The sequence below is a fragment of the Brachycentrus maculatus genome, unplaced genomic scaffold (assembly GCF_059751285.1).
Source record: "Brachycentrus maculatus isolate JH-2025_06_01 unplaced genomic scaffold, ASM5975128v1 h1tg000475l, whole genome shotgun sequence".
Classification (NCBI taxonomy): Eukaryota; Metazoa; Arthropoda; class Insecta; order Trichoptera; family Brachycentridae; genus Brachycentrus; species Brachycentrus maculatus.
In genome coordinates, this window is record NW_028281222.1 from 2,708,861 (window position 1) to 2,723,835 (window position 14,975).

A 14,975-nucleotide genomic window follows, 5' to 3' on the forward strand; every position below is an offset into this window, starting at 1 on the left:
AATTAAATGGACTGACGGTCCTTATGTAGCTATACAATTCTAGGTACTTAATCTGTGTTTGATTTAAAAATTAATACGTAAATTAAAATGGAGTTCTACAAATTAAATGCCAAATAAATAAATGAATCAAATTATATTATATATGAATATTAAATTATATATGAATAAAAAATGGCAGCCTTCAAAAGGAACTGGGAGTGCGATTAGGACTCGCTGGGTCCGCATTTAACAGTATGAAGGCTGTCTGGAGATCGGATTTATACTCGGTGAAGACCAAATGCCGCCTATACAATGCCTGCATTGCTCCTGTTCTCTTATACGGCTGTGAGACATGGCACCTTACAAGGGCCCAGAGCAGCCGTGTACTAAGCTTTGAGAATAGGTGTTTGCGGAGAATCTTAGGCGTGCGGTGGTTTGACTTTGTGAGGAATGAAGAGATAAGGCGTAGGACGCAGCAAATCTTGGTCACAACTGTCGTCAAGACAAGGCGATTCAGTTGGCTCGGCCATGTACTCCGCATGCCCCCTGAGAGCCGCCATCAAGCCCGCCTCTTTTACAAGGCATCAGGTTCGCGCCGCCCAGGACGACCACTGCTGACAATTCGTCGGCAGTTCTCGTCAGAACTTCGGGACGTGGATCTGACTTGGGAGGATGCAAGGGAGCTGGCAGCCGACAGAAAAGCCTGGAGACAGTTTGTGGACTCCATATGCTCCACCTAGGGAGCGGATATGGTTATAAGGTAAATTATATTTCAAAAAATCTTGTAACTATATTTAATAAGGAAGAATTTTGAATACGGATTTATTTGGATGACTCCATAGAATAATTTCTACCACAATTTGTAAAAATAACCTATAATTTACTTATTTTCAACATGATCACAAATATAACGTGGTCGTTAAACATATCGGACGTTACAATCTTCTACAAGGCTTGTGACCCACAAATGACGTGTCGAAACAGATGAAAATTCAATTTAACCATCGATTTTCTGTTTATAGAATATCTTCTTCTTTTTCTTCTGCTTGGTGTAGCCTTGTGGCCTGTTTTTAAGAGGAATTAGCCTACTGCGATGTTGATTCCCAGCTATCAAACTTATCAATGTCATCTCGCATATATAAATCTCTTAGAACGTTTTGAGTGTGTCCAAATACTTGTTCACAAATCTGGATTATCTCCAATTACAGGAGTTATTTTTCATATTATTTCTTTGACATCTCATCAAAGATGAAGAAGAATATGGAAGTCTGGCCATTTACGGGGCTGACGACCGTTATACGGTGGTTCAAGTGATCACTTTACACACGTATAACATTCACCCATGATTGACAACCACACTACTCAAATTCTTGGAAGTTCATATATATGAACTATTTTCGAAACATTGTTCTTGAATCACTAGAACTTCACTAAAGACATCTATTGGTGAGATGAAAAGAAGCTTTTTATTGAGCAGAAACTCTTATATTAGTATGTGAGAACAATGTTTCGAAATTGATTAATGTATATATAGAATTTCCCAGAATTTCAGTAGTGTGGTTGTCAATAATGGGTAGAATTTGTGAATGTTACACGTGTGTAAAGTGATCACTTAAACCAGCGTATGAAGGTCGTCAGCCCCGTAAATGCCCAGACTTCCATATTCTTCTTCATCTTTGATGAGATGTCAAAAAATAATACAAAAATAATTATATTGGATTTAATTTGAACAGAGATGCATGAACGTGGAAGAGGCGAAGAATGTTTGCAAGGACAGAGTGGTGTGGCGCTCTATTCTCTCTGCCTACCCCTGAGGGGAAGCGGCGTGATGGTTAGTTAGTTTAGTTAGTTAGTTAATTTGAACAGGATTTCAATGTGAATTCGGATAACAGGATGATAAAATATAGGAAAAAAAATAAAACTCAAAAATCAGAATCGATGTATTTTTTTTATTTGGTGACAGCTGTTTCGACATGTCAAGCCATTTTAACAATAATATAATAAAACTATTTACATGAAATATAATAGTAAAAAAGATATACTATTCTAATACATTTTATTTAAGTAATTCATAAAAAAAAATAGAAATTTTTAAATTGACAAAAATGGTTTAATACACAAATTCTTATAATGACAAGTTGAAAATTTCGCAATGCCATTTTTGACTTACAACCTTTACACATTTTTGACTTAAAGCAGTTACAAAAGACAAAAACGGAACATACCAAATAATATGTTCATACATATACACGTATGTAAAACAGCGTTGCGTTTTATACTGCATTTATTACATATCATAAAAAAATACGCATTTCGGGAATCACATTTTTTGCAAGTATAAGCAGAGGATAGAACGCAAGAGAAACAATAAGTTTACAGTATGTAATTAGAATGGTTAAATATTTTTTGTTCGTGAACAACCTTCTACTACAAAAAGGTATAATTTAGATATTTAAAAAAAAAACTGTCACGCAAGGTTAATGGATCGTAGTACACAAGTACTCCCGAAACTAGTAGTAGAAAAATATTAAGCAAATTAATAGTAAAATTAAATAAAATAAACTTACATTAATATTATTTTTGATCAAGTTCATAATAATTAAATATTGCAGAAATATATATATATATATATATATATATATATATATATATATATATATATATATATATATATATATATATATATATATATATAAAAATATATATATATATATATAAATATATATATATATATATGTATATATATATATATATATATATATATATATATATATATATATATATATATATATATATATATATATATATATATATATATATATATATATATATATATATATATATATATATATATATATATAAAAATATATATATATATATAAATATATATATATATATATATGTATATATATATATATATATATATATATATATATATATATATATATATATATATATATATATATATATATATATATATATATTTATATATATATATATATATATATATATATATATATATATATATATATATATATATATATATATATATATATATATATATATATATATATATATATATATATATATATATATATATATATATATATATATATATATATATATATATATATATATATATATATATATATATATATATATATATATATATATATATATATATAAATATATATACATATACAAATAAATAAACTTATGGCATTTAATTTGTTCATACAATTATTTCGCAATTTAAAATGTAATATTAAAATTATGTTGGATATTGCCCATTATCAAATTATATAGCGTAAGGCTAGAGGCCCACTGGCAAGTTATGTATGGTTAGGCTAGAGACCAACTAGCAAATGGTATATGATATGGCTAGAGGCCAAATAGCAAATTGTATAGGATAAGGCTAGAGGTCACTAGAAAATTGTATAGGATTTATCCTCTAGCTTTAGCTAGAGGCCAGCTCGTAAACTGTATTGGATAAGGCTAGGGGCCAATCGAGAAATTTTATAGGATAAGGCTAGAGGCCAGATATGAAATTATATAGGATAAAGCTAGAGGCCCACTAGCTAATTGTATAGGATAAGGGTAGAGGCTAGCTAGCAAATTATGTAGGTAAGGCTAGAGGCCAACAAGCAAATTGTATGGGATAAGGCTAGAGGGCAACTAGCAAATCATGTAAAGCTAGAGGCAGACTAGCCAATTTTAAACACATAATTGAACAATAAAAAATAATGAATCATATAAAAATAAAAACGAATTATTTTAGTATGCTTATGATAATAACATTTATTTATTTAAAAATTTTTAAATATTTATTTAAAATTAGAAAAATTACATAAATTATATATACACACCCTAAAAGTCTACAATAAATAGCATTTTTTTAGTAATTAAAAAAATATTAAGTATTTTCTTTTCTAAATATTTAACTCATTTAAAAATGCAACATTAAAACGAATTTTGTACAACAACAAAAAGTATTAAGAGGGTATCCATATCGAGGCACGAAATTACAGATAGAAGGTATTGTTTTCAACAACAAAAAAGGTCAACTAATGTATGCTAATATATGTTCATATTTACCAAAATATGGTCAGGTTTTTATTGATAAATCAAAAGATACGTTTTCAGAGCAGAAGACCTGTCACTGGTTGGTTTAAGTGCTCACACTATACACAGTGCCACACTCACCATTGTAGCCGTATTTTAATAACCAATATTACTAAAATTGCTAGGTTTTATATACATAGTACATACGTACTGACAGGAACGATTCACATAAAAAGTTCAGTACTAAAAGCGAAACGTAATCAATTGTCATAAAATGATGTAAAGAACATAACTTTAGCCTTTTAGTAATTGTACTAAAATTTTGTAAGGGAAAAATATGTGGTTATTTATTCTGATTTATACCGTGTCTAACTGATTACGACACGGCATAAAAATATGTCTTTTAAAAGTGAGTATGTAATTTCATATTAAAAACGCGCTCTCGTGGATTCCTCTATAAGTTAATTACTCAAACCTACTATATAACATATCGCTCACTCCTTTCAAGAATGTCATAAATCAAAAATCGTCAATTTTCAGTTGTGCATGTTTTCGGAATGCTCAGAAAATGTACCATATCCCAGCAAAAGCGGCATATTTTTAACTTGATATTTACCCGCTACAGGGCAGAAAGTGTTGTTTTTGCATTTCGAAGAAAAGGTATTGTTTAATTATATTTTTAAATATACTAAAAAAATTTCAAATGGAGAAAAAAAATCAGGTTTTACCTAAAAAGATCTGTTGCACAGTAAAAAAGTTCAATAAGTGGCTTGATGTTTATTTTTAATACATTGTATAATATTTTTAAACTTTAAAAACGTTCTCCTGAAAAATCAAGTTTTTTGATTTATGACGTTCTTGAAAGGAGTGAGCGATATGGTATATGAATAAACACATTTTTAAAACAACCTTATCACGATTTATAAAAATAATACTTACTAATATTAAAATAAATAAAAATATATTTTTAAAATTTACAATCTTAAAATAATAAACGTTATAGAACATAAAACAAGCATTATTATTTTGATCGAAACTTTGATATATCGTAGTCATACAGGAGAAAGTGACCAAGTGAATTTTTTACAAAAACGTTATTATTGACTATTTGATATTTTACTAGCTTAATATTGCCGTGAAAAACTCCCAAAGCTATTTTAAACTTGCAAGTATAATATATTGACTTGTTAAAAATGACTAACTGAATTGATGTTTATTTTTTTGGCAAGCAAAAGTGACTTAAATGGCCCTCCTGAACATTTTACGTTTTATTAGTTACGATATACACATTTAAAAAATTAAGAAAATAAGTAGAAGAAAATTAGGGGTTCATCTTTAGGGGAGATCTAGAAGAAGATCAAACAATTCATGGATGCTGCAGAAACATAACACGATACGAAGGCATGGCCTGGGTGACGTTGTCCATGATAGAAGGACCTACAGCCTGAGCACGAGGAGAGCTGCCCCAACAGTCTACAAAGACGATAAGTAAGGATGAAACCAAGAAGAAAATGTATAACACCTACTCTAGGCAATCAGAAACTGCTAAAATACGAATGCTGAAATGGTCAGCTGGAGTGTCCCTTAGAGACAAAAAAAATAGTTCACGAATTCGTGGAAGCCTGGCTGTAACAGGCATCGATAGTAAGGTAGAGGAAAGGCAATTGAGATGGTATGGGCACATAGGACACAGAGAACCTGATCATATTATGAACCAGGCAATCGCCATAGATCTTCCTCGAAAGACATCTAGAGGAAGACCAAAGAATTCATGGGTGCTGCAGAAACATAACACGATACGAAGGCATGGCCTAGGTGACGTTGTCCATGATAGAAGGACCTACAGCCTGAGGACGAGGAGAGCCGACTCCAACAGTCCACAAAGACGATAAGTTGGGATGGAGCCAGGAAGAAGAAGATGCCTTTAAATCTATGAAATAATAAAATATCAATATTGAACGTGTTATAACATTTTTGAGCAATTAACGATTAAAAAATTAAACTAGAAAATTACAGACTAGATTACAACCCGTAGAGCTGGTAAAGGTTTTCCAATATTAGCAAATTTTTGATGTTTTTATATAATATTTTCACAAGTCAATCGTATATTTTCGGCTTCACAAATAACATTTTACTAAGCATCAGTTATTGAATGCGCGTAGTAGACAGTTTTCAATGTTTAAAAGAGTGTGCATGCTTCTGATTTTTTAAATTGATTTTTATTTAAAAAGAGAAATATTTCTGTTTTTATAATTTACACAAATATTTCAAATTCATACTATTTCTGTGAGTCTAAGCGGCTCATTATTAGAAATAGGTATCAAATTGTGGTAGAGTGGATTCGAACCGAGAAACTCTGACTTATAAGTCCGCGACACTAACCACGGGACCACAACCCGACACAATTGAAATGTAATGTGAGGACCTCCACATATGATAGACATTAATTTTCTAAATTGGTTTCGATTAAAAAAAATTGCTTAAATTATTTATTAAAAAAAAAACAGATCTAAGTAGGTACTTCTTTTAAACATACAACTCATATAGTACATACTTATTTTATTTATTTTTTTAATTTTCTTTTTTTTTGATTTTTAGTTTTTTGATAAAATCTATTATATCAGACAATAATATGTATTAACTTTTAAAAACGTCTGAGACATTACTATCTGTCATTAGAATCCTAACTGCCCATCAAACCTCCTCCCTCTACCTCCTTCCCTAAACTCCCTTCTTCCTTTGCCCTCCTTATTATCATCTTTTGTAATTTATGTTTTTTTAAATGTCAATTTGTAATTCATGTTTTTTTTTAAATGTTCAAGTACTATCTACCCTCTGATTGCAAACAGCTATATATGGTATCAAACGTTTTGATCAATATCACTAGTCTGTTTTTGGTGATTTGGAAGATATTGCTTTTTAGCAATAAGCCCGCCAATGTACTTTTTATTTATTTTTTGACATCTCATCAAAGATGAAGAAGAATATGGAAGTCTGGGCATTTACGGGGCTGACGACTGTCATCGGCTGGTTTGAGTGATCACTTTACGCACGTGTAACATTCACCAATTCTACCCATTATTGACAACCACACTACTCAAATTCTTGGAAGTTCTAGATATATATATATATGAACCAATTTAGAAACCTTGTTCTTGAATCACTAGAACTTCACTAGAGACATCTATTGGTGAGATGTAAAGAAGCTTTTTACTAAGCTTTTTATAATCCAGGATTTGGACCTCACATACAAATATAAGAGTTTCTGCTTAGTAAAAAGCTTCTTTACATCTCACCAATAGATGTCTCTAGTGAAGTTCTAGTGATTCAAGAACAAGGTTTCTAAATTGGTTCATATAAATATATAGAACTTCCATGAATTTGAGTAGAGTGGTTGTCAATAATGGGTAGAATTGGTGAATGTTACACGTGTGTAAAGTGATCGCTTTAACTAGCCTATGACGGTCGTCAGCCCCGTAAATGCCCAGACTTCCATATTCTTCTTCATCTTTGATGAGATGTCCAAAAAAAAAAATTATATGAAAATATTATAGAAATGAATATCGATCGCGCTTATTGGAAAACCCCTAACAAACAATTACAATTTACTTGTTGAAAATATTTTACAGATAATAAAATAAATGTAAAGTTTTTTTTACATAAATATTTCTATTGAATAAGAAATTTGCTTAAAATAACATTAAAATTAACAGACAATTTTAACAGCAATCAATAATTTTTATCATATATTTTATAATTAAGAATTCAATTAACTTGACATTGGCAAATGCATTATATTACATGTGCAACGCCATTCCATATTAAAAATAAAATAAAAAAGTCTTACCTAGAATAGTCAAATCGTATAAAACCAAAACCGGCAATCTGCAAATTTCATTTTTAAAAGAAAGTTCAAAGAATGCTATGTCACTTTTGTTAGTGGTAAAGTAAATATCTGAGAAAATAAATACTTAATACCGTACTGGAGGTCCCGGGTTCGATTCCCGGTGAGGGTCAAATATACGTCAGTGATTTTTTCACTCTAATATATATTCAATATCACCCTGGACTGGTACCTGAAGGGGAGGGCTGATCACCTTTCCTTCATGTGTAAACGATCAAGATAACACTGCGTTTATATGACACAGTGCCCTATGCACCATTGGGGTGCGGCTAAGGGTTTTATATACATATATATACATTCAGGTTTCCAATAATTTTTGGTCTAACGACAAGGTAAGGGATATAAACATATGGCCCACTACCTGGCACCCCAATTTTATTTCCTAGACCCTCAAGTAATCCCTAGAAGACCTTTCCAGTGACATTGGGGGCGGTACCACTTTTCTCAGTAGGAATTTTAGTGTACTGAATAAATAAATAAATGAATAAAAAATGCAAATCGGTTGATATTATACGATCTTCAACAAACAATACATCGCATATAAGTAAAAATTTGTTTCACCATACATATGTGAATAATTGATGAACACATGTCACATTATATTGTATTTACATATATTAAGCAGTTATTGTAGGCGGGATATTGTATAGTGTTTTAAATAATTAATATTTTGTAAGATATAGTACTGTACAATAAAATTTCAATATTTTTTTCCTATTGTTGTAAAATATGATAACTAGCATTGAACATGAGCGAAAATTGTTCCGAAAAATTAAGCATATTAAAATATATTACTGGCAAAAAACTCTAAATAGAAAATATGCAATTTTGCCTTAATGCTTATCGGTCACTCCTTTCAACGACGTCATATATAAAAAATCGTCAATTTTCAGTTGTGCATGTTTTCGCAATGCACAGAAAATGTAACAAATCCCAGCAAAAGCGGCATATTTTTAACTTAATATTTACCCGCTACAGGGCAGAAAGTCTTGTTCTTGCATTTTGAAGAAAAGGTATTGTTTAATAATTGTTTTAAATATAATAAATAATAATAAAACCCTTATCCGCACCCCAATGGTGCATAGGGCAGTGCGTCATATAAACGCAGTGTTATCTTGATCGTTTACACATGAAGGAAAGGTGATCAGCCCTCCGCTTCAGGTAATATTGAATAAATATGACAGTGAAAAAATCACTAATATTTATTTTACCCCCCTTGGGAATCGAACCCGGGACCTCCAGAACGGTAGCCGAGCGTGCTGACCACTACACTACGGAGGCGGACAATTTTTAAATATACTAAATATTTTTTCAAATGGAGAAAAAACCTTCAGGTTTTACCTAAAAAGATCTGTTGCCCAGTAAAAAATTCAATAAGCGGCTTGATATTTATTTTTAATACATTTTATTTTAATATTAAACTTTAAAAACGATCTCCTGAAAAATCAAGTTTTTTGATATATGACGTTGTTGAAAGAAGTGAGCGATATTATAAAGTTTACATCGTTCTATGAACTGTGATAATACACAAATAGTTTGAAATGTCATATATCGCTCACTCCTTTCAAGAATGTCATAAATCAAAAAACTTGATTTTTCAGGAGAACGTTTTTAAAGTTTAAAAAGAAATCACAATGTATTAAAAATAAACATCAAGCCACTTATTGAACTTTTTGCTGTGCAACAGATCTTTTTAAGTAAAACCTGAAGGTTTTTTCTCCATTTGAAAAATATTTAGTAGATTTAAAAAAATAATTAAACAATACCTTTTCTTCAAAATGCAAAAACAACACTTTCTGCCCTGTAGCGGGTAAATATTAAGTTAAAAATATGCCGCTTTTGCTGGGATATAGTACATTTTATGGGCATTCCGAAAACATGCACAACTGAAAATTGACGATTTTTGATTTATGACGTTCTTGAAAGGAGTGAGCGATATGTGGTTTTAAAAGTAAATTCAAATTTATGTTTGATAGCGGGTATTATTTTATTCAGGCTAAAAGCTTTAAATAACAGGAATTATTCAAACGGGGATTTTAGAGTTAACGTTTTTTGCCAGTTGATCACGCCAAGTTTTCATCAGCTTTCGTCTGTTTCTATTACCAACCACAATCGCCTCAAATTTGTTTTCAATTTAATAAAATTAAATAGTTTCATTAATTGATTCGGCAGTCACTTTGTGGTGAAATCTATCCATTTTTAATTTATGTTTTACTTAGTAAATACCACTATTTCTTAAAATCTATTGTGACACGTGTTTCGATGCATTCCGCATCATTTTCAAACACCGTACGGTGTCGTAATGCATAGAAACACGTGTCGCAGTAGATCTTAAGAAATTGTGGTATTTACTAAGTAAAACATTAATTAAAAATTAAATAGGATATAAAATGTAATGTAATTTGTAAAAATTCCTTATAATAATATACATACAAGGATATTTCACAAATATTGGCAGTTTGATAATGTCTTGATATGACGAAACACGTCACAAAATACATCATTGTACATTTTTAAATAAAAGTAGAATTCAATCCAATAACCTTGTTTAGTTTTGTATATATCGCTCACTCCTTTTAAGAACGTCATAAATCAAAATATATGATTTTTCAGGAGAACGTTTTTAAAGTTTGAAAATATGATACAATTAATCAAAATTAAATATCAAGCCACTTATTGAACTTTTTACTGTGCAACAGATCTTTTTAGGTAAAACCTGAAGGTTTTTTCTCCATTTGAAAAATTACTTGTTTATTTCAAAAAATTAATTAATCAATACCTTTTCTTCGAAATGCAGAAACAACACTTTCTGCCCTGTAGCGGGTAAATATTTAGTTAAAAATATGCCGCTTTTGCTGGGATATAGTACATTTTCTGGGCATTCCCAAGACATGCACAACTGAAAATTGACGATTTTTGATTTATGACGTTCTTGAAAGGAGTGAGCGATATGTATTACCCTAAAATTAAAATCAAATTTCCTACTAGTTTTATTCCAAGCAGTCATTTATAGAGCGGCTGCAGACAAGGTAGAATTGCTATGAGGATTATAAATTTTCAGCGTGGGTGGCACATTAAGAAGAAGAAGAGGAAGAAGAAGAAGAAGAAGAATACTTTGATATTAATACAAGTCTTGTAGTATATAAAAATAAGTTAATTATAATAAAATATTAATCGTTTTTCCTTAAAATACATAAAATTTACATCGTAAAGAACTGGGAATTATTTGCAGCACTTTAAACAGTGTATTATACAATCCTATGAACTAATTTTATCGTTGGTAGCACTTTCTACTGTCAAATTAGCATCAAAAGAATAAATGCATATTTTCAGATGCATTTGCGAAATGAAAAGTAATTATATAAATTTATACAGGTTTTTCACTGCAAATTGAACGTTATATTGTATTTTATAAAAAAAATTGCAATGTATTTTTTTATGTTTTTTAGGCACTCGCCAGAGCTAACATTAAAAAAAAAAATTAAAAAGAAATATTTGTATTTTAATTATTTACTAAAATATTTTAATTTCATACTATTTCTGTGAGTCAAAGTGGCTCATTGTTAGAAATAGGTATCAAATTCAATTCAATTCAATTCAATTTATTCAATAATTAATATATACATTACAAACTAACATTTCAGGCGTATACATTAAAAAACAAATTAAAAAGTAAGTAAGAAGACTCTTGTTAAAGGTGTAGAAGAATCCCGCTTCGGAAGACTCCTTCGGACACATGGAACAGATCAATATCCAATATGATATTGTTCAACATAGCGGTAGCTCTTCCTACAGGCATAACCATCGACAGGTTGGTCCTGTGTATAGGAATGTGAAACAATCTATGCCGACGCTGTCTTAGGTAACTATCGGGAACATACAGACCAATGCTCCGGATAATTTCAGGATTATCGATCATACCGCGCAACAATCGAAAAAAATGCGTAATCAAATACACATTCCTACTAGTCTCTAAACTATTGTGGTAGAGTGGGTTTGAACCGTGAAACTCTGACTTAAGAGTCCGCGACACTAACCACGGGACCACAACCCTACTGATACATCGCTTACTCCTTTCAAGAACGTCATAAATCAAAAATTGACAATTTTCAGTTGTGCATGTTTTCGGAATGCTTAGAAAATGTACTATATCCTAGCAAGAGGCATATTTTTAAATTGATATTTACCTGCTACAGGGCAGAAAGTGATATTTTTGCATTTTGAAGAAAAGGTATTGTTTGATTATTTTTTTAAATATACTAAATATTTTTCAAATAGAGAAATAACCTCCAGGTTTTACCTAAAAAGATCTCTTGCAAAGTAAAAAGTTCAGTAAGTAGCTTGATATTTATTTTTAATACATTGTAATATATTTTTAAACTTAAAAAACGTTCTCCTGAAAAATCAAGTTTTTTGATTTGTGACGTTCTTGAAAGGGGTGAGCGACATGTCAACTTCAACTGTGGTCATTAATAGCAACATTTAGGAATATATTCACATTTTTCCCGTTTTTGACACCACATTTTAATATGGTGTACAAAATACTTATCGTAAATGCAGTTTTTAGCACTGTAAGGGTTAAGACTAGCGAGTGCGTCAGTCGTCAAGTTGGCAAGCCTGCGCGGCGCACTGTCATAGTGCGAGCGATGCGTAGTACAGTTTTCAGACAAGATTTTCAACTGTTGGGCAATATATCCAAAATAAAACTAGGTTTGATGGATTGAATTCTACATTTGTTTATGTATGTATGTTAATACGTGACGCGTTTCCTCTTCTTAGGACATTATCAAACACATTGAGTGTATGTATTAACATAAAACTAACTAACTAACTAACTAACCATCACGCCATCGCGACATACCTGATTGTGCCAAGTTTTCCTCGGTCGTCCTCTGCTTCTTTTTCCAACTACATTCGCCTCATAAATTTGTTTAACCGTTATTTCTTCACTCATACGCTCCACATGTCCAAACCATCTCAACACACCTTTCTTAATTTTATCGATAATGCTTATCTCAGCCTTACATTCATTCCTTATTTCATCATTCGAACATCTATCAAACATCATTATTAACATATGTATTTATTTATGTATTAACATATACATAAATAAATGTAGAATTCAATCCAACAAACCTTGTTTTATTTTGGATATATTACCCAACAATTTAATATAGAATTCTACCAACTGTCTGCAGTTACAATAAATAAGATTTTCAATGCTACTTTGAATCGTGAGTACTGCTTTGAATATATTTTTAAAAATTCTACCTTTTTATGAAACACAACTTGACGTCCAATTTAAAGTAAAAAATCTGTGATAGTAGTTAAAAACAATATATAACATAGAAATAACTATACATAAAACCATATCGCTCACTCCTTTCAACAACGTCATATATCAAAAATCGTCAATTTTCAGACGTGCATGTTTTCGGAATGCCCAGAAAATGTACTACATATATCCCATAAAAGCCGCATATTTTTAACTTAATATTTACCCGCTACAGGGCAAAAAGCGTTGTTTTTGCATTTTGAAGAAAAGGTATTGTTTAATTATTTTTTGAAATATTTTTCAAATGGAGAAAAAACATTCAGGTTTTACCTAAAAAGATCTGTTGCACAGTAAAAAGTTTAATAAGTGGCTTGATATCTATTTTTAATACATTGTATTATATTTTTAAAAACGATCTACTGAAAAATCAAGTTTTTTGATATATGACGTTGTTGAAAGGAGTGAGCGATATGTAAAAAGTAAATAAGTTATAAAAATTCAACTCTTATATATAAACCTTAAGATGGAATGGTGACAAGTTTTTTCTTTCAACATTTATTGATTTGAGGGGAGAAAACTATAGAGGTTCAAACGGTCAAACACAGGTTGAGTATCAAATGATATTTGGTTTATGAATATATCCTTAAAAGCACATGAATTAAAGTTTAACCCCATATAACTAAACACTAGTCCACGCGACAACGCCCTTCTGGGTGCAAGTCAAGTGCACTTAGTTCCCTGCACCCCGCGCCCGCCAGGCTCTGTTTACGGAATACTGATTTACTGTCAAATGTCTCTTACATTCATTCCTAATAAACCAAACTTAAGTGTTCATGCAACCAGTTACTATTTTTAATAAATACTTTTGATAATTTTCACGTTTTTAATTGCGTAGTCTACCTGACGAATGTTTAGTTACCATGTATCTACAAATATAGTTTAGTTATTTAGGGTCCGCCTCCGTAGTGTAATGGTTAGCACGCTCGGCTACCGTTCTTGAGGTCCTGGGTTCGATTCCCAAGGGGGGTAAAATAAATATAAGTGATTTTCTCACTGTCATATTTATTCAATATTACCCTGGACTGGTACCTGAAGCGGAGGGCTGATCACCTTTCCTTCATGTGTAAACGATCAAGATAACACTGCGTTTATATGACGCAGTGCTCTATGCACCACTGGGGTGCGGATAAGGGTTTTATTATTATTATTATTATTATTATTTAGGGTTAAAGATGAATGATTTGTTGATAAAAATTTCAAGTGGCTTTCAAAACTCAACACCAAAATTTGGTTTTCATACAATTCAGGTTGATAATCATTCTTCGTCTTCTCAACCGTTGGTGCATAGGGCACTGCATGATATAAACGCAGTGTTATCTTGATCGTTGACATGTGAGGGAAAGGTGATCAGCCCTCCGCCTCACGTACCAGTCCAGGGTAATATTGATTAAATATTAGAGTGAAAAAATCACTTGTATATATATGACCCCCCCTGGGAATCGAACCCGGGACCTCCAGTAGACGACAGGTCATAATACTGATAATATATTTGGATAAGCTTTATTACTGTAAAATACTATCACAAGGTGGCTAGGTTGGAAAATACTAAAATATCACAAGAACCTCTATGGTTTTCAAAAAATAAAACAACTTTGTTTTTAACACTCTCCTTATCATTCATCGTTCACTCTGTGTTATACATATTATATGGGTACATGTTTAACCCCGATGACAAGGTTTTTGTTGAAACCGGTT

The 14,975-nt window shown here is 31.0% G+C and overlaps 1 protein-coding gene across 2 annotated transcripts in view; it reads right to left on the minus strand.

Annotated features, from left to right (window-relative positions):
- The window catches only part of LOC148302178 (putative ATP-dependent RNA helicase DHX35), a 68,877-nt gene that overhangs the window by 20,122 nt on the left and 33,780 nt on the right, over positions 1-14,975 (minus strand). The gene's annotated exons all lie outside the window — the stretch shown is intronic.